Source organism: Lampetra fluviatilis, chromosome 10, assembly GCF_964198595.1.
Source record: "Lampetra fluviatilis chromosome 10, kcLamFluv1.1, whole genome shotgun sequence".
Lineage (NCBI taxonomy): Eukaryota > Metazoa > Chordata > Hyperoartia > Petromyzontiformes > Petromyzontidae > Lampetra > Lampetra fluviatilis.
This window is the reverse complement of record NC_136284.1, coordinates 13,880,314-13,903,841: the sequence shown is the minus strand read 5'-3', so window position 1 is coordinate 13,903,841 and position 23,528 is coordinate 13,880,314. Positions and strand designations below refer to the sequence as shown.

Here is a 23,528-nt window from a genome sequence, read left to right as displayed (position 1 = left end):
ATCAAAATGCGCAACCAACTTTAAATAAATATAGAGAACACGTTCTACTTAATTAAATATTTTAATAAATATGGTTTGGGGGGGGGGCAGAGCTTTGTGACGTCATATTTGAGGGGGGGGGGCTGAATTTTTGTGACGCCGCGTGACGAGGGGGGGGGGTCAAAAATTGTCCAAAATCGCGTGACGTCATTTATGGACGGCCCCTTAATGAGATACGGTTATCGTGGACCGGATCGCTCGATATATCGTGATGTGGTCATTTCACGGCAATTCCTAATAGCGTGTGGGGAGCCGTGGTCACAATCCCGGCATGCAGAGATCGATTCCCGCGCACGGCTATTAACATCAATGGTGATTATTCACCCATTCTGGGGTTTGGGGCCGTCCATAAATGACGTCACGCGATTTTGGACGATTTTTGACCCCCCCCCCCTCGTAACACGGGGTCACAAAAATCAGACCCCCCCCCCCCTCAAATATGACGTCACAAAGCTCTCCCCCCCAAAAACAAATAAAACATGCTTCAAATCGCTTTAAACTATTGTCATTGTAGTGCGTATTTAATGTGGCGCTGCACTCTGATGTTGTAGGAGAAAACATGTATTAAAAAGTCTATGTATCTAAGTAGAACGTGTTGTCTATATTTATTTAAAGTTGCGCATTTTGATGTGACGTCACATTTCTCAACCCCCCCCCCTCGTCACACATCGTCACAAATGTCTGACCCCCCTCCCCCCGGTGCGTGACGTCATTTATGGACGGCCCCTTAGATCTACTCAGCCTTCAATGAGTACTTGGCGGTGTGTGTAAATCTCAAGACTGGGGAGACAAAGGCGGTCTAGTGCGGTGCTTACCACCCCCCCTCCTTGCATTCGCCATGCTGGCTTTCGAAGATGCTCGCTAACAACACTTGCCCCCACATCCTCTGTACGGTCGAACTTTGTGGGTTTTTTGATTGACATGTAGGCGGGACCACGTGGCATGGGGGGGCTGGATCAATGAAGGGGGGGGGGTGTGAGAATGTTACTCTGTGGGTGGGTGCACATCGTTAGGGGGTGGAGCATGCTGGGGTGTGTGTGTGTCTTTGTGCGTTCAGCCAGTGTGCGCGTGTGTGTGTGTCGAGGCGGGCCCACAGTGCGTGTGGGTGGAGCTACATGGCCCGTGTGTGTGTGTCTTTGGAGCGGTGAGCATCACCAACCAAGGCGCTCACTTGCATGCATGTGCAGCTGCGAGTTGGGTGCCATTCAGCCCTCTTGGGTTGTTCAGCACATAACGTCTCTCGATGTCTAACACGCATGCTCTGCCCCACCGATTTGCAGACACACGTAGACACGCAGGCACACTTTCAAGAGGCTAACACTCCATCACAACAGACGCACACTCTTTCATCACATGCATCGTCAGTCACTGAGGCTGCGTCATAGACATCGTCTCCCTGTATGTCAGGCACACGCAGAGGGTACCTCGGTGGGTTTCACTCGCCGTCTTCCCATTGTCACACGCACGCACACACACACACGCTCTCTATCTGTACCACACACGACACCACACACACACACTCTCTCTTGTCGCGCAGTGTACAGCAACGCACGCGCGTCTCCTCCAACGGAGCTGCATTCGTCCCAAGAACAAAACTTTGACATCTTGAAGAAGCCACCAAGGTGCTGCCATGCTAGACGCGTTGAGCAGTCTGCGCAGGTGATAATTTGCCGACAGCAGGTAAGAAAGTCCTCTCGTCTTTGAACGGATGTTTTTTTGTTATCGTATTAAAAGTTGTGCCGTGCACATTTTACCGAAATAAGTTGCGATTGCGCATTTTCGCTCCGCCAACATGCACCTGCCAGACTTTTTGCAACAGAGGGCGCTTTTAATAGGTCGTCTGTGGTTTATACGTCCCTGACACTGCCGCATTGTGTAGGCAATGTGAATTGTGGATCGCACGGTTTATAGCCGCACATTGTCTTCTTCCCAAGGACGCGAGTATGGAACTAATTGTGGGAATAACTATACCGCAGAGAGCAGGAATAGTCAAAATGTATTCACATACTATTGATCCTAAATGATCATAATTAATTCCTAAAGTCCTGTTAAGCAACGTAAAATGAATGCATTTCATACCATCAACTACGGGTATCTTTTTAACACGTAGATTTTCGCAGTCGACATTACGATTCGCCGTTGACTTTTTGGGTCAGGCCACGGAATGATCTGAACAAACTTGTGTTGTGACGACCCTTCACCACCCGACACGAATGAATCAGTCACGTGTGGCGCACCAGTTATTATTTCTGCTGCAGCGAAGTGGCAAGTTGCAGACAATTCCCCACAACCGAACAGAGCGGTCGGATTCGTGGCGTTCTGCTTGAGACTAGGTCACGCATTTTCAGGTCAAGACCCGTTCATTATAGCTTATTGTACGTGCGGTGTGTACAGTGCTGCTAGATGTAATTACGGCTAAACGTCGTTCTCGAATTGTGAATGTTGTGGGTTTACTCTCCAACACACCGGTGTGCTGTACTAGTTAAATGTCTGGTGGGTTTAACGACACATTTATATTGACCTGATCTAACCCAAACCCCCCCCCCTCCTTTCTATTATCGTTGTATTCAGTGTTTATATAACGTCAGTGCTCTGTTTCAATGTTGATTCGTGAAGTATACGTCGGTTCTAATTTCTATACCGTGTACGGAAAACACAGCGTTATTATGACGTGAATTTTCTCGTGGCGATGCGGTGTACATTGAATCAAAGGGTGCTTACATTACACGGTAATTGCTTTTTATATGGAAAAAAACCCGACACTCCACACGCAGTGCTGTAATTGTATCTAATTTAGCCCAGGCGTAACAAACTGCATCGTAAGTTTCAGTTTGGCTGGTGGAATAGCATTGCTTTTATGTTGCAATTACAGTTGTGATGTTGTCTATTCAACTATCGTTGGTATCACCGGGTGAACACCCATGAAGTACAATGAACTATTTTGCAATGTAGGGCACGAGAGTGATCTCATCCAAAATCTCTTAAACTCTCCGCGTCTGACTAAAAGCACATTGTGTGCAAACACATCACAGAGAGTGTGCTGTATACACGTGCGTTTATTACTGCAAGTTATGCAGTATTCGTATCAAAGTGAATTTGCTCAAGCTAGCTATAGGCAGTGGGTATTATTATATGCGTTCGGTGATCCTCAGCCAGTGGTATAAATGAGACATTCGTATGCATCGGGTGACCACTGCTGACTTCACTCACACAATATATCGGTAATAATTTTAGATCTCCGATGTGTTCTCGGGATGCGTACCACTTGTTATTCGGCTTGGTGTCCGACGTTTTACCCCACGTGCTGGCAGCTTCACCACGTCGAAACATCGGACATCGTGCCAAACGACACGCGGCACGACCCGAAAACGCGCCGCACACCAATGCAGTACAAGCGCAAGGGACTGTGAAGTGGTATTAGATGTATTGACCCTGAAGAGACCAAGTCACGTCCACTTGTTTAACCAGGGGAGACCTTACGAGAGCACGATAGTCTCATTTGCAAGAGTGACCCTGGTCTCTAAAATGACGAATGGAAAACAACAGTGGGCTAATTTGAGCTCCACTAAGATTTGAATCGTGCCCCGTTTCTGACAGTGCGGCAAATGCCCTATAACTACAACACCCCCACCCCCTGGCAGGATATATTCACTCAGTCATTCGCGATACATTTCACGTAATCTTTCAAAAATCCGCTCATGCTGGGAAGCTCCTTTTAAAATCCACTTGAATGCCCGCAACAGCATTTGGACTGAAAAACTTCAACATTGGAGAGCATCCATGTCAACAACTCTGCATGGCTCTATGTGTTTGTAAGCACATTCAGCCTGCTCGTGACTGGTCTATGCCCGTCATTAGGCAGCAGCATCTCAGCGGGAAGTCTGCTCGTGGCAATACAGATTTAAAGACACAAACAGGCTTTAGACGCACCGAGGCAACCGTCGGCTTGGGGTTTTCGGTCAGAGCAGTTGGCGGCTCGTGTTGGGTCTCCTGGGGCCGGGGCTGGGTTCTCCTCTTGAGCGTCCTGCGCTGGCGGCTCGTCACGGAATAATAGCTCATCGATGAACGTGCGCAATTAAAATCTGAAACGCACGTGCTGTTTTTGGAATGGCAAAAACGGAGCGACACAGTACACGATCATGAGTCTGCTCCTGAGGATGTCATCATCTCCTTACCATACGGCTAGCGGCGCTGCGTTACGAGTTCGGCGACCCAAGTTAGAATCCCGCTCACGGCGGCCAACACCGGTGACGATTATCTGAACAGGTTCTGGGCCTCCCCTAGGTCGACTCGGCCTCAAATGAGTACCTGGTGCGCTGCGTAAACAACAGTACTAGGGAGACAAAGGCGTTTGGTCGTGGTGCTGGCCATCCACCCCCTCGTGTGCCGTGCCGGCCTTCATAGGTACTCCAACAGTCTCTTAAGGCTATACGGGGGATCTTTGTCTTTACCATACTCAAATAGCCTTTGGGTGGTGTCCATCTAAGTTGTTGAACCTGAGCCAGTGGTGAACCATTCCTATTTTAGGGACAAGTCTACCTATGGCACCGTTTTATTAACCCCAGTGGGATGATCACTTTCGCATTCCCACCACGTGATGCTCACTGCACCCTCCACACACACAGACGATCGGCTGAATGGACCTGGGCTGGGATTTTAACTCACGCGCGCGTGAACGAGGATTCGGGATTCTTCTGTGCACTACCAAATTGCTGTGAGCCCAGGCGAACAAGCACATTGGCTGCATAAATGATGTCTCCTACACGACGATTCAACATTTACCGAGATAATATAATGTTGTACTTTGGATGCATGACTGCATGAGTAATTGGCTGACTTAAGGAACGGCTGATTAAATTATTAACGAGGAAATAGACTGACGGTGCTTCATGAATGAATGTGCACGCTGCTGACGGGCACATGCGTGGCGTTTAGTTTCGATGCCATAAGGCTTCAAAACTTTGAGGCTAAATATAGGCTCATAACTGCATTAAGAACTTCTAAATTAGAAGTTGCTGGGTGGCTAAGAGGGATGAACGAATGCCCCACGTGAAACATTCGGCCCGTGCGACTGAGATGATCATTTTGACCCCTGAGCTCCCACGTCAAATGAAACCAGGTTTTCAAGATTTCTCCAACGCAGTCACAATTTGTAATCTCCCTTCGTACGTGTGTTTGTTGAACTTCTTTCGCACCGTATGCAGCCAACCGTGCTCATCGGAAACACGGGGGAAGGGCAAAAAAACCTTTCTTCATCTTGGCCCAATTGTAGGGTATAAAATGTACACACATCCTGTAACGCAGTCGAGGTAAAGGTGCATCTCTGCAATGTCTTGCTCGACACCACTGCCAGCAGAAGAACCCTTCACAGGAGGGAACTCGAGAATGTATTTGGTCTCCTCTTCCACGTTGACCAGACGAGGATTCGAGCCTAGGATGTCAGCAGTGCTGGCTTGAGCACTCTGACCCTCACTCAGCCGTTATCTCACGCTCTGCGGGAAGAGCGGCGTTTTTTGAGCGAAGCCATCTATCCTCCACGCTGTGGTCAGCACGCTGCAGCCAATGCCACCAATGGCATTGCAACTCACCGTCTCTTCTTTCTGATAGTTAGCTCCTTGAGTTGTGAAACCGCGTAACAATCATCATTGCAGCAAGCCAGCAAACTGGCTTGCCGTGGTGTTCTCTCATGCCAAAAAAGACCCCCCCCCTCTTCCCCCGTATAGCCTGTAACAGATACAATCTTGACTTAAAGCTTTCGTGATTGCAGGGATTCATACTCTTTGGGTCTTTCGGTAAAGTCAGGTAGATATAAAAATAATTAAATAATACAGATCACGACGTTTCGATCGCAACACAAGCAATCGTCATCAGGTGAATAAATACAACAGGCAGACTGCTGAGGCAGGAATAAATATCGTCTGTGACAGATTGTTGGGGCAAGTGCTGTTCACGAGTGCATATGAAGGCCGGAACGGCACACGGGGGGATGGGTGGCCAACACCACACCCGGCCACCTTTGTCTTCCCACTGTTGATGTTTACACACCGCACCAGGTGCTGTACTCATTTAAGGCTGAGACGACTTAGTGGAGATGTAGAACCGGTTCAAATATTCGCCACTCCTATTGGCCGTGAGCGGGAATTTGAACTCGGATCGCCGGTTTCATATGGCAGAGCGCTAACCACTACACCACCGCTCGCTCCCCAACACGCAACCAGTCTATGACGAACATTCACGTCGTGAGCCACGATTTAAAAACAAAAAAAGTTCTGGTTCCGTTCATCTCGGCGGCATGGCGGCGTTTGTGAATTTGCGTAGGGAAATCAACGCCGCGTCTGCTGGCGCAGAATGTCACGGGGGTAGGTGCGCGGCGATGATGCGAGGGGTCCCACGTGGGCGCGCACGTGGGTTCCTGCACATCGACAAGACGACTGGCGGTCACGTTTTATTGCTATTGTTATTATTATTATTGAGCGACATTCAAGGACGTCAAGCGCAACTTGTATCAACTCCTTCATTTCAATCATCGTCATCATCATCGTAGGTGTCCACTCCACGTTTCGTCATTTGTTTCCACTTTCCTCTGTCTTGTGCCAATATGCTCGTGCAGTGGCCACGTCTCTCTGGCACCAATCTCTTTTGCCGTCAGGCCATTCCCTGTGAGGTCTTCACCGAAATGCCGAGCGCCTAAAGCCCCCTCAATTGGTCCCAACAGAGCGGCGTTTGTTCAATGATTCACACAAGCGATTTGGCTGGTCACTGCCGATGGCTCACAGGCATGTGTTGCGTCGTGTCTTCCTCGGCGGAAAGGATGAGGATGAATCTGACCTGGGCTTTCCCCTAGGTTAACTAGGCCTCAAATGAATCGTACCCGTCGAAATGTTGTCAAATTCGTCACCAAAAGACACGCGTCAGCACTGGCCATATCCATATATCCCCACCTTTTGACACGATGGCCTAAAGAGTTACTCGTGAATAGAACTCACCCAACAGTCTATACAGGGGGGGGGGGGGGTGTCAGTCTCCTCTGTGTGTGTCTTTGTGTGTGTGTGTGTGGATTTGTGCGTGTGTGGTGCTGGCCACCCACCCCCTGGTGTGCCGTGCCGGCCTTCATAGGTGCTTGCTAGCAGCACTTGCCTCAAGAGTCTGGTCAGGCTACACGGGGGATCTTTGTCTTTTGGTAGAGCGGTAGTGTAGCGGTGTTAGCGCGCTGCGCTACGAACCTCGATTCCCTCTCACTGCCAACACCAGTGACGATTATCTGAATCGGTTCTGGGCATCCCCTAAGTCGACTCAGCCTCAAATGAGTCCCGAGTGCGATGGGTAAACATCGCCACTAAGGAGACAAAGGCGGCCGGGCGTGGTGCTGGCCGTACCGGCCTTCATAGGTTCTCGCTAACACCACTTTCCCCAACAATCTGTGAAGGCTATACGGGGCATCTTTGTCTATGTGTACGCGTGTGCGTCTGCGCTGATTGTACTCACAGCAAGGTGCAAACGAGAGACGGGGGGTAGTGGTAGAGACGGGGGGAGGGGAATCACGAGACGGCCGCTATATTTGTCTGAGTGCCGTGAGAGCGAACCAAACCCCGTGACCCCTGTTGACCCGGGGTTATACTTCACGGAGAGATATACATCTCATGAGCGCGGCCAGACCGCAGCGTGAGAGTGCGTGTGTGTGCGTACAAAAACTATTAATAATTTATTGTGTCGCCTGTTCACGCCTTGCTTTTACATCCGACCCGATGGCGAGCCAGGTGGCCACTGCGCTTCGAGCGCGGCGCTCTTCATAGCGAGGCCCACGGGCTACTGGCGGCCCCTGGTGGCCTTTAGTATGGCCCCTGGTGGTCTTTAGTGAGGCCCCTGGTGGTCTTTAGTGAGGCCCCTGGTGGACTTTAGTGTGGCCCCTCGTGACCTTTAGTGTGGCCCCTGGTGGCTTTTATTGCGGCCCCCTGGTGGCCTTTAGTGTGGCCCCTGGTGGCCTTTATTGCAGCCCCCTGGTGACCTTTAGTGTGGCCCTTGGGGGCCTTTATTGCGGCCCCCTGGTGGCCTTCAGTGTGGCCCCTGGTGGCCTTTAGTGAGGCCCCTGGTGGTCTTTAGTGAGGCCCCCTGGTGGCCTTTAGTGTGGCACCTGGTGGCCTTTAGTGCGGCCCCTGGTGGCCTTTAGTGGGGCCCCTGGTGGCCTTTAGTGGGGCCCCTGGTGGCCTTTAGTGCGGTCCCTGGTGGCCTTTAGTGGGGCCCCTGGTGGCCTTTAGTGCGGCTCCTGGTGGCCTCTAGTGGAGCCTCTGGTGGCCTTTAGTGTGGCCCCTGGTGGCCTTTAGTGCGGCCCCTGGTGGCCTTTAGTATGGCCCCTGGTGGCCTTTAGTGGGACCCCTGGTGGCCTTTAGTTGCGGTCCCGTGACGTACCCCGACAAGACACAAATGGTGAAAACACCCCCCCCCCCATCATCATCGTGCTACTGTCAAACCTCCCAATGTTGTGGCGGCCCTCACACACTGATGATGTCTTGTCGGCGAAAGTGGGCCCCACCCTCTGAAAAGTAGCAGAGAACGCCGTGCTGAGGTCGCCCGACATGCATCCTCTCGCATTGATGGGGGCGAGTAACGCATATTGTGGAAGTAGGGATGGGTTTGCTTGCCGAGGGACCGGTGGCATCGTAAGCTGTTGGAATATCCACTGCTGGATTAGGGCTACCGGTGGGAATGACCACCCGCCCAGCCCCCACGCCCGTGTGAGCAAGGTGCCAATTCAACTTTTTGGCTGCAATCAGAGCATTACTGATAACATTACTAATATTTGACCGTAAAAAAGTGCTGCGTTGTGAGATCGAGGCGTTTCGCTGATGGCATGCTGGTTGATTGCACAGACTCCCAAGTCTGCCGAGATAATTGTCGGGTGTGGTGTGATTGCCGATGTCTTATTCATGAATGGTGTGTTCGGAGTTGAGATGCACGGGATCACGCCTAGCTCCTTCATGCATCCTCGCGTTGTGCGTTGACTCTTTAAAGGGTAGAAGTAGCCTACATTCAGTATTACAAGGGTCACTTTGGAAGGCAATCCATGTCTTCTGCATATTGACTGCTGTAGGTTTTGGAAGTGGCAAACCGGAATCCCGAAGTTGGCCTTTCAAACTAACTCGACTGATGACTTCATTGGGATATACGGATGAAATGCGCCTTACGAATGTCAATTATTCCTATGATTATTTTATTCAAATGAGCATTTATGAGGTTATTTAACCTTGGCAATGACAGACAGCCTTGTGCCACGATACGTGTACATTAGCTGATGCCACCGTGATCGTTTTATTCTAATAACAATTTTTTTCTTAACTGGATTACCAACGATGTCCACATTTTTTAAATAACAGCAATCATGAAACGTAATCAACGGGTTCATGTTAAGTAACTAATATGATTACATACTGGGATAAGGGGCCGTCCATAAATGACGTCATTCACCTGGGGGGGTCAGACATTTGTGACGATGTGTGACGATGGGGAGGGTTGAGAAATGTGACGTCACATCAAAATGCGCAACTTTAAATAAATATAGACAACACGTTCTACTTAATTAAATAGACTTTTTAAAAAAAATGTTTTCTCCTACAACATCAAAGTGCAGCGCCACATTAAACACGCACTACAATGACAATAGTTTAAAGCGATTTGAAGCATGTTTTTTTTTTTTGGGGGGGGGGGGGGGGGGCAGAGCTTTGTGACGTCATATTTTAGGGGGGGTCTGACTTTTTGTGACGCCGTGTGACTAGGGGGGGGGGGGGGTCAAAAATCGTTCAAAATCGCGTGACGTCATTTATGGACGGCTCCTAATAATACCGGAATACCGGTACGTGCCCTTGGTGATCTGACTGCACGAATGCATTGCTTGTGGTGACCTGTGATGCAGGGGTTCACATGCTTAGCGATGGACTTGGCAACTTGTGTTGATTCCTGGTCACGGCTAGCATCAGTGGCGTGTGATATTTGAACGAGTCCCAGGACGCTCCCCAACTCACACTGACCAGCATGGTGAAGTATGGTCAAACACCCATCATGACCGAGGTGACGTGGATTGGCAGTAGCAATGCCCGATTGTGTAACTTGTAACACACGACTCCCCGCCATTGTCTGCTTGCCCCATCACAAAGTTTGCCATTAGTCGCCGCATGGCTAAGGCATTGAATTTTGCTCGCTGAATTCTTAATGCAGAGAATAAAAGACCCCTCGGTCTACCTGCTCCAGCTGTTTACCGTCAATTTAGCACACACATGCTGGAGCGTCATAACATCTGTTGTGCAGACTGGGCTTTAAATTAGTTTTTTTCCATTAAACACCGAGCGCTTGGAGACGCCGTGTAGCAACAGTGCTCAACTCGCAGTTGGGATATTGCGAATTTAAATCACGATAAGGGGTTCATTAATCACCCCTTCCTCTCTCCCATCACCCTGCTGTCAATAAAATGAGCGCCACTTCATGGCACGTGAACAGTGGATGTCTTATGGGTAAAACAAACAATACTGGCGCTTGCCATAGGAATGTGGTATAGTCAACGCTGGCTGCCAATGGAGATGAGCACTGCCCGCATTGCTGGTTTGAGCAGGGAGCCACTCTGATTTTAGACTGTTAATGAATAAACAAAACAATGCGTTGGCTACTTGTTATAACGACCATTTAGCACACGCACATATCATCTGTATGCCAGCCGTTGTTTTAAATGTGTTTTTATTCAACATATGCCATATGCTCCTTCAACAGGCACACTGCACAACATTCAAGTGGCAAAAGTGACCAAGCCCTGTCCGTACTAACAGATCCTATCTGCCTTTATAAACACTGTACGATCATTTTCCGAGGCACAAAATCAGCTACGTTCAGTGCTATCTCTGTGCTGAGTTCGAGCACTGAAAGGGCATTCTGTGCACACGCTATGGTGGGATTCAGTGAGCTGATGTAGCTTGCCAGCGTACTGAGGCAGCTTCGCCAAGAGACCCTGGCATAAAGCCTCGGTGTGAACAAGCGATAAATGAACATTATCGCCTCGGTCTGGAAGGCATTCTCGCGTGCACTGTGTCAGTTCGTTGGCCTCGGACCAGCCACAGTTCAATGCTAAAATAAACTGTCACGAAATTGGGGGTTTGATGCGTTATCCAGGCACGCTTGATTCGGAAGCTAATCAGCAGCCACAACAGCCAGATCGCTTTTGTGGGTCCGTAGCAGTGTGACGCTTGAATTGACTTCTAGCGACTGTGAATTTGGCTAAACCTGCAGAAGATGTTTTTTGTTTCTTAATAAAACGAACGATGCAAATCTGCACAAAGCAAATGAAAATTTCTCGGAAACTTGGCTCTGCAATTCTTTGCTGTGTAAGTAGACGCTGTGTAGTCGAGCATTCTGTTGTTGAGTAGCAAGCGCGTAGTTCGGCACAAATACAATGGTACATTGTCTATTGTTGACGTGAAAGATCCACGTGGGATCATCATGGGTTGAGAGTGGGGCATTGGTGGTCTGATGCAACAGCAAAAGTAACGTTAGAAAACTACCCACAACTACATTCCAAACAACAAATAAACACTGAATGCACACATGACTCATATCACTGGAACTCACCAGGGTGACACTGTGGTTCAACCGTCTTACAATCAAGAAGTTCCAAGTTCAAATATTGGTTGTGGGTAACTTAGCCCATCGTCATCATTCGGAGATAAAAAAAAATTAGTGTCACCTGATAAGGAAGTCAACAGTGAATATCCCACGAACAAACAAGGCCCCTTCTGTAGGGATGTAACGTCGCCAATGCTGGCTGGAAATTGCCAATGGAAATAAATACTGCCCCGTGCTAAGTTGAGTCGGTGGGCACATTTTTGACACGGCCACAGGGACCTATTTTTCCATTTTTGCGCAAGACGCGATGAGCCTTCAAGGCCTCACCTGCGGTTTTCTGAAGGGCATTACCATTGCACGTGAGGTCCTGCATTGTGTATTCTTCGGGTGCCCAATGACGCAATGCCACACAGCGCAGCAACCCCGGGCATTAATGGTTTATAGTTCGCCGAATAACACTTTGCATTTAATTAGCTCCGACACTGAGCCCAGTGTGCCCGCACCACCCCAACCCCCTCCGCTCCACTCCCCAGCCTCACGGCTTACCCAATAACCCACCTCCAGACCACAATCCATTTTTCTCTTCACCGTGCAGAGGGGGGTGCATGCGATAATGAGTGGGGGCTTCCCCCCCCCACCAGCTCGACTCACAGTGCACCTCGCCCCCCTCCCCCCACCTCTTGCGAGAAGCGTCGCAGTCATTAACACGTGGGTTTTTTTTATATATTGCACCGGGATTCCTTGGAAGATCCATCCTCACGCTGTTCGTGAAGCCACCCCGGTGCCTGCTGGAACACGTGACATACGACACGTTGCATACGACACGTTGCATACAACACATTACATACAACCAGGCTGCACCTCCTGCTGGAACACGTGACATACGACACGGTACAAACAACACGTTGCATACGACACGTTGCATACGAACGGCCTGCACCTCCTGCTGGAACACGTGACATACGACACGTTGCATACGACACGTTGCATACGAACGGCCTGCACCTCCTGCTGGAACACGTGACAAACAACACGTTGCATACGACACGTTGCATACGAACGGCCTGCACCTCCTGCTGGAACACGTGACATACGAAACGTTACATACGAACGGGCTGAACCTCTTCTCCGGCGTTCGCCCGCTCGTCCTCTCTCTCTCCGTGTCTCCAAAAGGCGTCTGCTTTGTGTGTTAGTGCAGCGCGCGCATCGCCACCGACATTGGACATTGCGCAGTTTGGCTGTGGGTCCGTCTCTTTGTTTTTGGAATGAAAGCATCAACGACGTTGTCACTTTCTTTTGTTTAAGTTTGACTTGTACAACAATAACAACAACAACACAATTGTTGTTGTTGTTATTGTTGGTGGTGGAATTGTCGTCGCTGTTTTGTTTCTTTTGTTTGTCGTCGTCACTAGCCGCGGCCGAGTATTGCCCCACGGCAGTTTTCACAAGTTCATTCCAGAGGAATTCGATATCTATAAGCAGCGAGCTATTTATATTGATGTGCAATCCACTCTGTGTAGTAGCATGGTTGGTTACGTACGGCGCGAAAGAAGTTCAACATACATACATACAAGTACGAGAATAAGCCCGCTACGATGGGTGCGTGTGTGTGTCAACATGGTCACGGCACTTTTTAATATGGTCCCAGTCACCGACATGAGATACATCACCATCCCTAACCGCAGGGTCAATTGGTACGTTGACTTGTGCTGGGACTCCTCTAGGTCGACTCCGGCTCAAATTAGTACCTGGCACAGTATAAATGTGAGCCATAGGGAGACAAAGGTGGGCAGGCACGGTGGCTGACTCAAGCACTACGTTACATGCCATGCTATCCTTGATAACTGCTCAGTAATAGTACAGTCAAATATAATTTATAACATTACATGGAGGAGCTTGGTTTTTGTACGTATGCATGTGCGTGGATGTACGTGTGTTTTGTGTCATGTGCACCAGTCACGGTTGTCTGAACCGGTTCTGGGCCTCCCCTAGGTCGACTCAACCTCAAATGAGTATCCGGTGCGACATGTAAACATCGCCACTGGAGAGACAAAGGCGGCCGGGCGTGGTGCTGGCCACCCACCCCTTCGTGTGCGTGCCGGCCTTCATAGGTGCTGCTCGCCAACAGCACTTGCCCCAACAGTCTATTGAGGCTATAAGTGGATCTTTGTGCAATATGCAACGCACGCATCTGTAATGAATGATTATTTATCGGGGTGTAATGTCATTTCTTGTTGGAACATCTCTCCCAGCCATGCAATTCGAATACTCGATGGCAACAGTCTTACGTGTGAATTTTTTTTTTTTGCCAAGTGGAATAAGCGTGCACGGCTCACGATACAATATACACTCCTTACGCATTCAATTAATCAGGATGCACGTGACTTTGGTATCGTTGCATTTTGAGACACACTGGGCATGTTGCCCTTCCACTCTCATTGATATCTGGCAGGGTTCGTAGTGCGGGCAAGACGGCTCGACTCACAGCCAGAGGGGAATGAGGAGGTCAGGTCCCGGTGACAGGTCAACTCTGCCCATTGCCATTGAGTCTACAGTGGTAATTCTAGATTTGAAGCTTTCGTGACTGAAAGGATTCATACTCTTAGATTTTTTTCGGTAAAGGCACGTAGGTAAAAGTAAATAAAAATAATAAATAATAAAAACAATAGAAAAATTATATAAATAAAATAATTATTTTATTCCTATTAATAATTATTTTATTTCTATAAAAAATTATATTTTCTTATTATTTATTTTTATTATTTATTTTTACCTACGTGACTTTACCGAAAAAACCTAAGAGTCTACAGTGGTACTTTTGCCACTCTACTGGCCGCCTGTCATGGTAATGTGGAATTTCCGCCTCTAATTTGTCGTCGTAGCACGTACCGAATGTCGACCCGATGACATGGAGCGGTGAAATCAGCTCGTGTTCAAGTGCTTGAGTCGGTCATTACGTTGTGGGGGAAGGTAGTGTGGTGGTTAGCATGCTGCGCTAAAAACCCGGTGACCTAAGTTCGATTCCCGCTCACGGCCAACATCAGTAACGATGATCTGAACCGGTCCTGGATCTCTCCTAGGTCGACTTAGCCTCAAATGAGTATCTGGTGCAGTATGTCAATATTGCCACGAGGGAGACGAAGGGCGTGGTGCTGGCCACCCACCCCCTCGTGCGCCGTGCCGGCCTTCGTAGGCAGTCGCTAAAAGCACTTTCCCCAAAAGTCTGTTGAGGCTACACGGGGATCTTTGTCTTTATCTTATTACTTTGCAGAAACACAAGAGGCGGTGGACTACTTGGGGAGGCCTTCATGCAGCAGTGGATTAACTATATGAGCATCATATTAATTTAGAAAAGACGTCATACTGACTTATTATTACACTTATACATAACCTATTTACGTGTGGAACATACATAGCAGTGTATTTTTTTTTTACTGATGGTGGGGTTTCCATTAAACGAGTAAAGATTCAAATTCACGTTTTTTTTAAACATTCGTTTCATATCCGTTCCCAAGACTTTTTCTTTTTTAATTGCCACCACACTTACGAGTAAATCAATCGAACCATTTTCCCCGCAAACAGCTTCATCAACTGCAAGCATTTCTGAAGGTAAAACTCTCCCTCAACAGGTGAGCCTGTTAATAGCCACGGTTTACAATTACATCCTTTCTGCTCCAGAAATGTGAAGCAAACCTCCACGCAGACCTTTCCTTTTCTTCCCGCCCATTTCCTCAAGTAATTCACTATGTATTGCCTCTTTTGCCCCAATTTTGTTTCACATTGATCAACCATGTGAACGCGTGCTGAGCGGTGGAATGCGGTTTGCGTTTTGTTCACTCCCCCGAGCTCAACACAATATTTTGTAAAGTTCTTGTTTGCGATCGGTTTCTTTAAATCTCGGAAACATCTCGGTCGTAAAACAAACCATCTACCGAATAGTATAAATAAACAAAGAGACATACACAGTAGCCACTGATATCATCACTCTTAGATCCCTATGACCGTGTTCATTGTTCCCATGAACTTCACTCATTGATCCCTCCACCAGCCACTGACTGTTTAGTATCATCCTGCACTTAGTGTTCAAACACCACCACCGCCACTATCACACTGCAGGTAACAGCAACTCACTCACTCACTCACCCACTCACTCACCCACCGGCCCACTCACACACCCACTCACTCACACACCCACTCACACACCCACTCACTCACCCACCCACTCACCACACTGCAGGGCACAGCAACTCACTCACCCACCCACCCACTCACCCACCCACTCACCGACCCACTGACTCACTCATCCTCCCACTCACCCACCCACTCACTCACTCACACACCCACTCACCCACCCACTCACCCACCGACTCACCCACCGACTCACTCACCCACCCACTCACACACCCACTCACTCACCTACTCACTCACTCACCCACTCACTCACACACCCACTGACCCACTCGCTCACCCGCCCACTCACCACACTGCAGGTCACAACGACTCACTCACCCACTCGCTCACCCGCCCACTCACCACACTGCAGGTCACACCACTTCCTCTTTCTGCTTCTTTCCTTGCACTGTTCGACTTTGGAATTCCCTCCCCTCGGATCTCTTTACCAAAGTGCTTACGACCTTGCTCAATTCGAGGCATGTATGGGCGCCTATCTATGACACCAATGGCGCTGTTTGTTGCTATCTGTTTGGCTTTTTGGAACCATTAGGCCTACGTTCGGCAACTGTGATATTATATTATTGGTAATGTATGCATCAAGTGACCCAATAGGGTCCCGTTGCTTAGCAACACATCCTTGAAGCACACGTGCTTGATTCTGTTATGACCATGGGCTCAGGGTAGGCGCAGCCACTGATTAACTGCGGGAAATGGACAATTGACAATGCACAGCAGAATACTACAGACTGCCTTCCAGTTTATGAGACCTCGTCGCTTATTTTTAAAGGCTCACAGAGCCGAACTGTAATCTCCAAAATTACTGGGATTTAGTATGCACGTCCAATGCTTATAGATTCATAGTGAGGCACCTTTAGAATTACTAGGGGGTCGTTATTAAAGCCAACACTTCTGATATCCAGACTCAAGTCCCTACAATTTCGTGAGTTAAGTCCAAACATCGCAAAGCTCACATGGGGCACACGCACACACAAAGGATATTGTATCGATTCTGGAAGGCTCATGAAACCAAACCCACGTTGCTAAGATGGTCGGGGATTCATGGCTAATTGTCGAGTCTCCCTGCGAGACAGTTTTACGCACGGCACAGCCCACGCTGAAACACCACAATATATTAGGTTTGGAGTGAATAGTATCTAAATGCAGCATGCGGTTGTATAATTACAAGCCCGAACCTCTCCTCCTCCTCCTCTCTGTCTCTGTACCAAAAGCCACAAACCACAAAGCGCCGCAGAGACACCGCCGGAACGCCAGCACGCGACCTGCGCGTTGTTGGCACAGCTCCCAAACAACGCGGGCGTCCACAACACGGACAGCCAGGCAGGCGCACACACAGAGACAAAGACCTCCCCGTGTAGCCTTAACAGACTGCAGGGGCGAGTGCTGTTAGCGAGCACCTGTGTGGCACACGAGGGGGTGGGTGGCCAACACCACGCCCGGCCGCATTTATCTCCCTAGTGGCGATGTTTACACACCGCACCGGGTACTCATTTGAGGCTGAGTCGACCTAGGGGGAGGGGTCCAGGACCGAGTCGGAAAATCGTCACTGCTGGTGTTGACCGTGAGCGGGAATCGAACTCGGGTCGCCAGGTTCGTAGCGGAGCGCGCTAAACGCGACCACTACCGCAACACGCGCACGTACGCGCGCTCTTAGAATCCTTAACTGGGAGGGCGTTAAGGAGGCAGCCCTCCCTTTGTGCTCAAGTTGGCCGCTGTTTGTGTCTGGGCTCGTGTCCGCGCACTGCATTCCCTGAGCTGCCTGAGTTTGCGAAGAGGTGGCTTGTTTTTATTGTTGCTTTCTCACCGTGATGCGAGAAATGGGGGGGGGGTGCTGGAATAATGGATGTGATGGTCAAAATACGCGGTTGGAATCCTACGCGGAATTGTAGGTATGTAGGCATGCATGCGTGCGTGTGTGTGTTTACGCATGTATTGCGTGTGTATGTGTTGCATAAGCGTGTTTATATATGTCGTATGTATGTAAACATGTACGTGTGTTTATGTTATGCGTTTGGGGAGCGGTGGTGTAGCGGTTCGTGCGCTGCGGTACGAACCTGTCGTCCCGAGTTCGATTCCCGCTCGCGGCCAACACCAACAGTGACGATAATCTGAACCGGTCCTGGGCTTCCCCTAGGTCGACTCAGCCTCAAATGAGTACTTGGTGCGGTGTGTACACTTCGACACCGGGGAGACAAAGGCGGCTTGGCGTGGTGCTGGCCACCCACCCTCTCGTGCACAGTGGCGGCCTTCATAGGCGCTCGCTAACAGCACTTGCCCCAAAAGTCTGCTGAGGCTACACGTGGGATCTTTGTCCTTGTGGTAGTGTGTGCACTTGCGCTCTGATTGATTCCTGGTCACGGCTCGCATCAGTGGCGAGTGACATCAGAGCCAGTCCCGGCCTTCTGTGGTGACTCCGCCATAAATCACAAACAATGCCCCCCTCTCGCCCAACCCACATTGAAGTTATGGCCAGACAATCCCCACAACTGACACGCGAGGCCGATATCCAGCAGTGGATTTAAAGACGGGCTGAAATATATTGCCATTATTACGGATTTATGTAGCGTAACCATGTTATACCATGAACAATAAACAGTTTTAATGTTTTTACATTATTAAAGTGTTAAGGCCGCCTTGGTTGAGCTCATTTTCACCTGGGCTTACATACAATGTACACTTTGCCAATGCATGTGTTCTGTGAATGTTGTCTATCTGCCTCCCTATCTCTCCATCTCTCAGCCCATTTTATTTGTCCATCAAGCTATCGACTCACTCGGGTTGTCTGCCAGCCTGGCTTGCTGCTTGTCTCCCTTGTTCGTGTCAGTCTACATATTGTATTCCTCCTCCTCCCCCTCCTCCTCTCTTCCTTCCTGTTGCTCTCCATGCTTTGATGTCACTGCAGAGTGCAGAATAAGTCATGTGTAGCTAACTCGCCAAGACCCGCTGGGCACACCTGCTGACTGCTGTCTGGTATCTCTGAGCGTCACGCTCATGGTTCGCACATGCGAGGAGGCACTGCCCACATGCTGGTAGCACGGTGTCGACACTGACCTACCGTGTAACAGTCACGCAGGGCACTGATTTGCACAAAACACAAAGACAAAGATCCCCCCTACTGTTGGGGCAAGGGCTGTTTAGCGAGTAGCACCTATGGAGGCCGGCACGGCACGCGAGGGGGTGGGTGACCAACACCACGCCCGGCCGCCTTTGTCTCCTCAGTGGTGATGTTTTTACACATCGCACCAGGTACTCATTTCAGGCTGAGTCGACCTACGGGAGGTCCAGGACCGGTTAAGATAATCGTCACTGATGTTGGCAGCGAGCGGGGATCGAACTTGGGTGGCCGCGTCCGTGGCATAGCGGGCTAACCGCTGCACAACCGCTCCACCCCACAAAACACAAACAGCATAAGAGCCACCCATAGGCCGGAAACCAATCGCCGATTGAAAAAAAGAGAAAGTACTAACCACCTACACTCGGAACACGCGGCCGTGGTGGAATGGGCAGCACACCGGACGTGCAATCCAGAGGTTTTCCGGCTCGATTCCATCTCCTGGGGTGTAAATTGAAACAAGATGGCAAGTGTTCTTAAATCTCCCCCGCCTGCGCGGGTACTCATAACCTCTTCCAAGACTTCTGGTCAGCGTGGAAGAGTAGGCCAAATACCGTCTCGAGGGGCTCTCTGGAGCTCCCTCTCGTGAAGGCCTTCCCGCCAGCTTCGGTGGGAGCAAGTAACACGCGGCATATGGATAGTCATACATGTTCAAAGTCGAAATCGTCTTGCTGATTAAACACGCGATGCCGATGGCTCTTAACTCCAGTCTCCTCCTAAGGAGACCACAACTGATGACGCGAAACGAAGCAACTCATTTAATTTCCCTCGGGGGGGGGGGGGATAATGGTTCAAGTCGACCTCGGACTGAAATTTGTACTTGTAACTTTCGCACTGTGAGTTGAGGGCTGTAAATCGCAGCGGGCAGCTGGCCTCATTCTCAATGCTGGCAGAAAGGGCCTCCCCCAGACGAGACTCACAGAGAGCTCCCTCCAGAGGGCATTTTGGCCTACTCTTCCTCACTGGCCAGACGTCTTGGAAGTAGTGGGGACCCTCAATTTGGCCCACCACCAGCCCAGCCGCTGTAAGCCGATCGGCTAACTGCGCTGAACCCACTCATAGCGCTGGGTGGAGAGACGCGGGGGATTTAACAATTGCCCGTTGTTGAAACTGTTGCGTGCCACGAGATTGAATCGGACCGGCAAATTCTGAGTTGTGAGTCGAGTGCGCTAACCATCCCGCCACGGCAGCATAACATTACACGCAGTACCACTGCGTGCGCGTAGAAATATTGCACTCGAATCCGCCTTGGTCACCCCTATCCTTCAACAGGCATCTCCACTGCGTCATTACGTAATGTGATTAATTTCTCCAATGCGGCACTGCTTGGGGCTGACTCCTACGAACGACCGCGGTGAGTGAGACCACCTGAAAAGTGGGCCCGCGCAGCCTGGCTAGCGTTACAGGCACGCACCGACGATTTACGAGGATGTTTGACTTGGCCTTGACAAATTAGAGTACTTTGTAATGTGACAGCCGAAGTGAACTGCAAATCAGGGCAGGAGCTCACTTGATACGAGTCGTATATTAGTGTGGAAATGGCGTTTCGCCCAATCAAGATGTCAACGTCAATTGCTGCTCTCAGGAATAACTCCAATGTGCATTCACTTCCCTCTCATCGCTGTCCACGGACTTTTTTTTTTGGCGTGCGGAATTTGTCAACTTTTAATCAGTTTAGCATCCACTGTGGTTAGAGTGCTTGGCTCACAAATCAGAAGGCGGTGTGTGAGTTGTAATCCCTGTCAGCAGTCAATGCGGCCAATCATCAATCTCGGGTCAAAGAAACGTTGAAGGCTTCGTGGAAAGTCGGCAGTCATGAGCAGCACCATCATCATAATTAGCCACGATCGATCCACTGCTGGATGAAGGGCCTCCCAAAGTCGTCGCCATCTCTGCACAGAAGTTGATTTCATCGCTCCATCTCTCTGTGGGGACGTGTTTTTGGGGCGCGTTCCATCACTTTGGCTGCCCACTGCGTGACTAATCGTAACCACCGGCCATCGTCCATTTCCGCGCCATGTCTTGCCCAAGCCCACTAACGCTGCTCAACAGCTTGAATGATGTCAATAACCTGGCAAATGTGTTCTCTGATCCACGCGCTTTCTCTTTCTGTCTCTCCGCATTATTTCACGGGCGCATCTTTCCGTGAGTTTGTGTGTACTTGGGTGTTTTGTTCCAAATTGATGTCGACGACCGCGTTTCGGAGCCACTTCAAAGCAGGTAGTGCACACTGATCAAAAACCTTCTTATTTAGGGACATTGAGATGTTATTTTTCACTGTCAGGTTCAGCTCCCGACTTCACAAAGCTAGTAGCGGCCATCCTGTAGAGATATATAGTAGATATTTATAATAGATATATATAATAGATATATCGTGTCCCCCGCCATGGGAACGTGGAATCTCCACCGCTGGCTCGGGGCCAGACAATGGAGCTGAAGGCCCTCCCGCACACTCGTTTGAGAAGACTCGTTAATTTTGACTTATTTAAAAAATTCAGGGTTTTGTGACTCATGGATTTATGGGAACTAAATAAATAAATAGGCAAAACAAGGGATGACACACTTGCCAGTGGCTTGGCAGATCATTGGTATGCAGGTCACACTCCTGCATTGAATGCCAGTGTGGTGCAGATTTTATTTTTGAATGGTGGGCCCGTAGCGAATGGCATCAGCACTCACAATCGGTTTTGGAGGGAAAAATCAAATGAAGGGAAAAAGGAGCTTTCGCTATGGAACGAGGGCCAGTGGAAGTTGTTTTTTAATCGGTCTGTCATTGTGTCTGCCGAGTGGCACTGCGTGGTTAGAGCCCCCAATCCTCACAGTCCTGAGCGTGTTGAATTCAAATCCCGGTGCAGAATTGACTCCCTTCCCATCACCCCCTCCCCTAGGGTGATAACATTTAAGTAAAGCTTTGCGAAACTGCAAAACTTGTCATCGTATACAGAGTCTATTCCCACCAGAGTAATGTGGAATTTCTATTGCTGATTCAGGGTTTGCCAATGAAGATAAGATCAACCCTATTCACTGCTCGTTTGATAGGTGGATTTTGAATGCTGCTTTTGGGTATGTACAGTATTTATGAATGCGTGTACTCATCATACAATTTTGCAGGCATATTTTGGACTTAACGACACATTACGGGATTATAATCCATCTCCAAAGGGCAAGTAACATACTTAATGCGGCAGAGAAGCACACTGTCATGTCTCGGAACAGCTTTGGGAGCTGACAACACAGAACGACTTATCCTTCAAACTCTATAAAGTTTGGGTCATCCACATGTCAGTCATATACTATATTTATACTTTCCAGCCCTTCCAGCTGGGATAGACCCAATTTAATAAGCCACATTTAAAGATTTGTTTTGTCATTATAGATTGGACGAGACCATCGTCTCTGTACACTTGACAATGAAGGTTTATCAAAATAACAATAATACAAATATTGAACTCAAGATCTCAGCAAAACTGGGTCAGTGCGCTGACACCGCCATGATGAAACCTCTGAGTTACGGGGAAAAAAAGGTTCAAGATGCAGCCTCGCAAACGGCTGCTTACGCAACTTCTGGCAGAAGGGAGCTCTCGAACGCTTCACTAGAGGAGGGATGTTGGCAGACTCTTCTTCGCTGGCGAGACGCCGCTTTGAAAAATGTTGGGAGTACCTACACCTGACCGATCCACTAACCGCGGTGTTACCCATTGACACTGCTGGGTGGAGAGAGATGGGGGAGGGATTTAATAAAGTTTCACATTGTTTGAAACTCCCGTGCCGGGGTGGATGGAATCGAACCGGTGACTTTTGGATTGCAAGTGCAGTGTGCTCACCATTATACCACTTTGGCAGCATATGAGCCAGCCAGTACCCACGCTCGGTGAATAATAATAACAACAACAACAACCGATTTGTTAGCATGTCAAGCCAGTTTTAAAATGTTCAAGCCACTAAATGTGGCAAGCACTTTACACGGCACAAACTTTTAAGATTGCGTCTCATGTCTTTGATCAGCAGAAATTGAATTTGCGCTGAAAAAAACTTTTATACACAGTAAGCTGTATATATATAAATGGCAGAATGACAGCGCTAATGCAGCTCTGCCAAATCTGCAGTCCGTCACACTCGGTTAGGGGCCCTCATTAAAATACAGCAAGTTCAGGGCATCTACACCACGCTCCAAAAGTGTGAAACTTACGCAAGTGGAGGTGTTCGGAATCTACGAGAAGGTTGTGTGCATTCAGCTGCACAGCAGAGAGGAAACGTAATCACATGTAACGAGCTGCGATATGAAAGTTGCGACGGGCTCTCAACGCTCCGTGTGCGTTGGTGATATCGGATTCTGTTCCGCAGTCTCCCCGCTTCTTCCTCCGCGAGAGTGAAGCCCCGGCCAAGGGGTTAACTCAGCCAATCATCATCCCTCCGGGGTTGGTAAAATTAGTCCCACATGGTGGGACTGCAGCGCCGAGCGGGAAGTCAACAGTGAATGTGATAGAAAAAGACTTGGTCTTGGCCAAAGGGATGTGGAATTTATAGGTAAATAATGTTACCGATGTCCATGTATGTATGTTCAACTACCTTGGCACTGTTGACA

At 49.2% G+C, this 23,528-nt stretch overlaps 1 protein-coding gene across 3 annotated transcripts in view; it reads left to right on the top strand.

The window, feature by feature from the left end:
- The first annotated feature begins 1,133 nt into the window (after positions 1 to 1,133).
- The window catches only part of LOC144934600 (semaphorin-5A-like), a 159,066-nt gene continuing 136,671 nt past the window's right edge, over positions 1,134 to 23,528 (top strand). For 2 of the 3 annotated variants that reach the window (XM_078860589.1, XM_078860587.1), the window contains exon 1: positions 1,134 to 1,719. The gene's annotated coding sequence lies outside the window, so the exon portion shown is untranslated. The remainder of the gene's footprint in view (positions 1,720 to 23,528) is intronic. The other variant, XM_078860588.1, reaches the window with a different exon arrangement.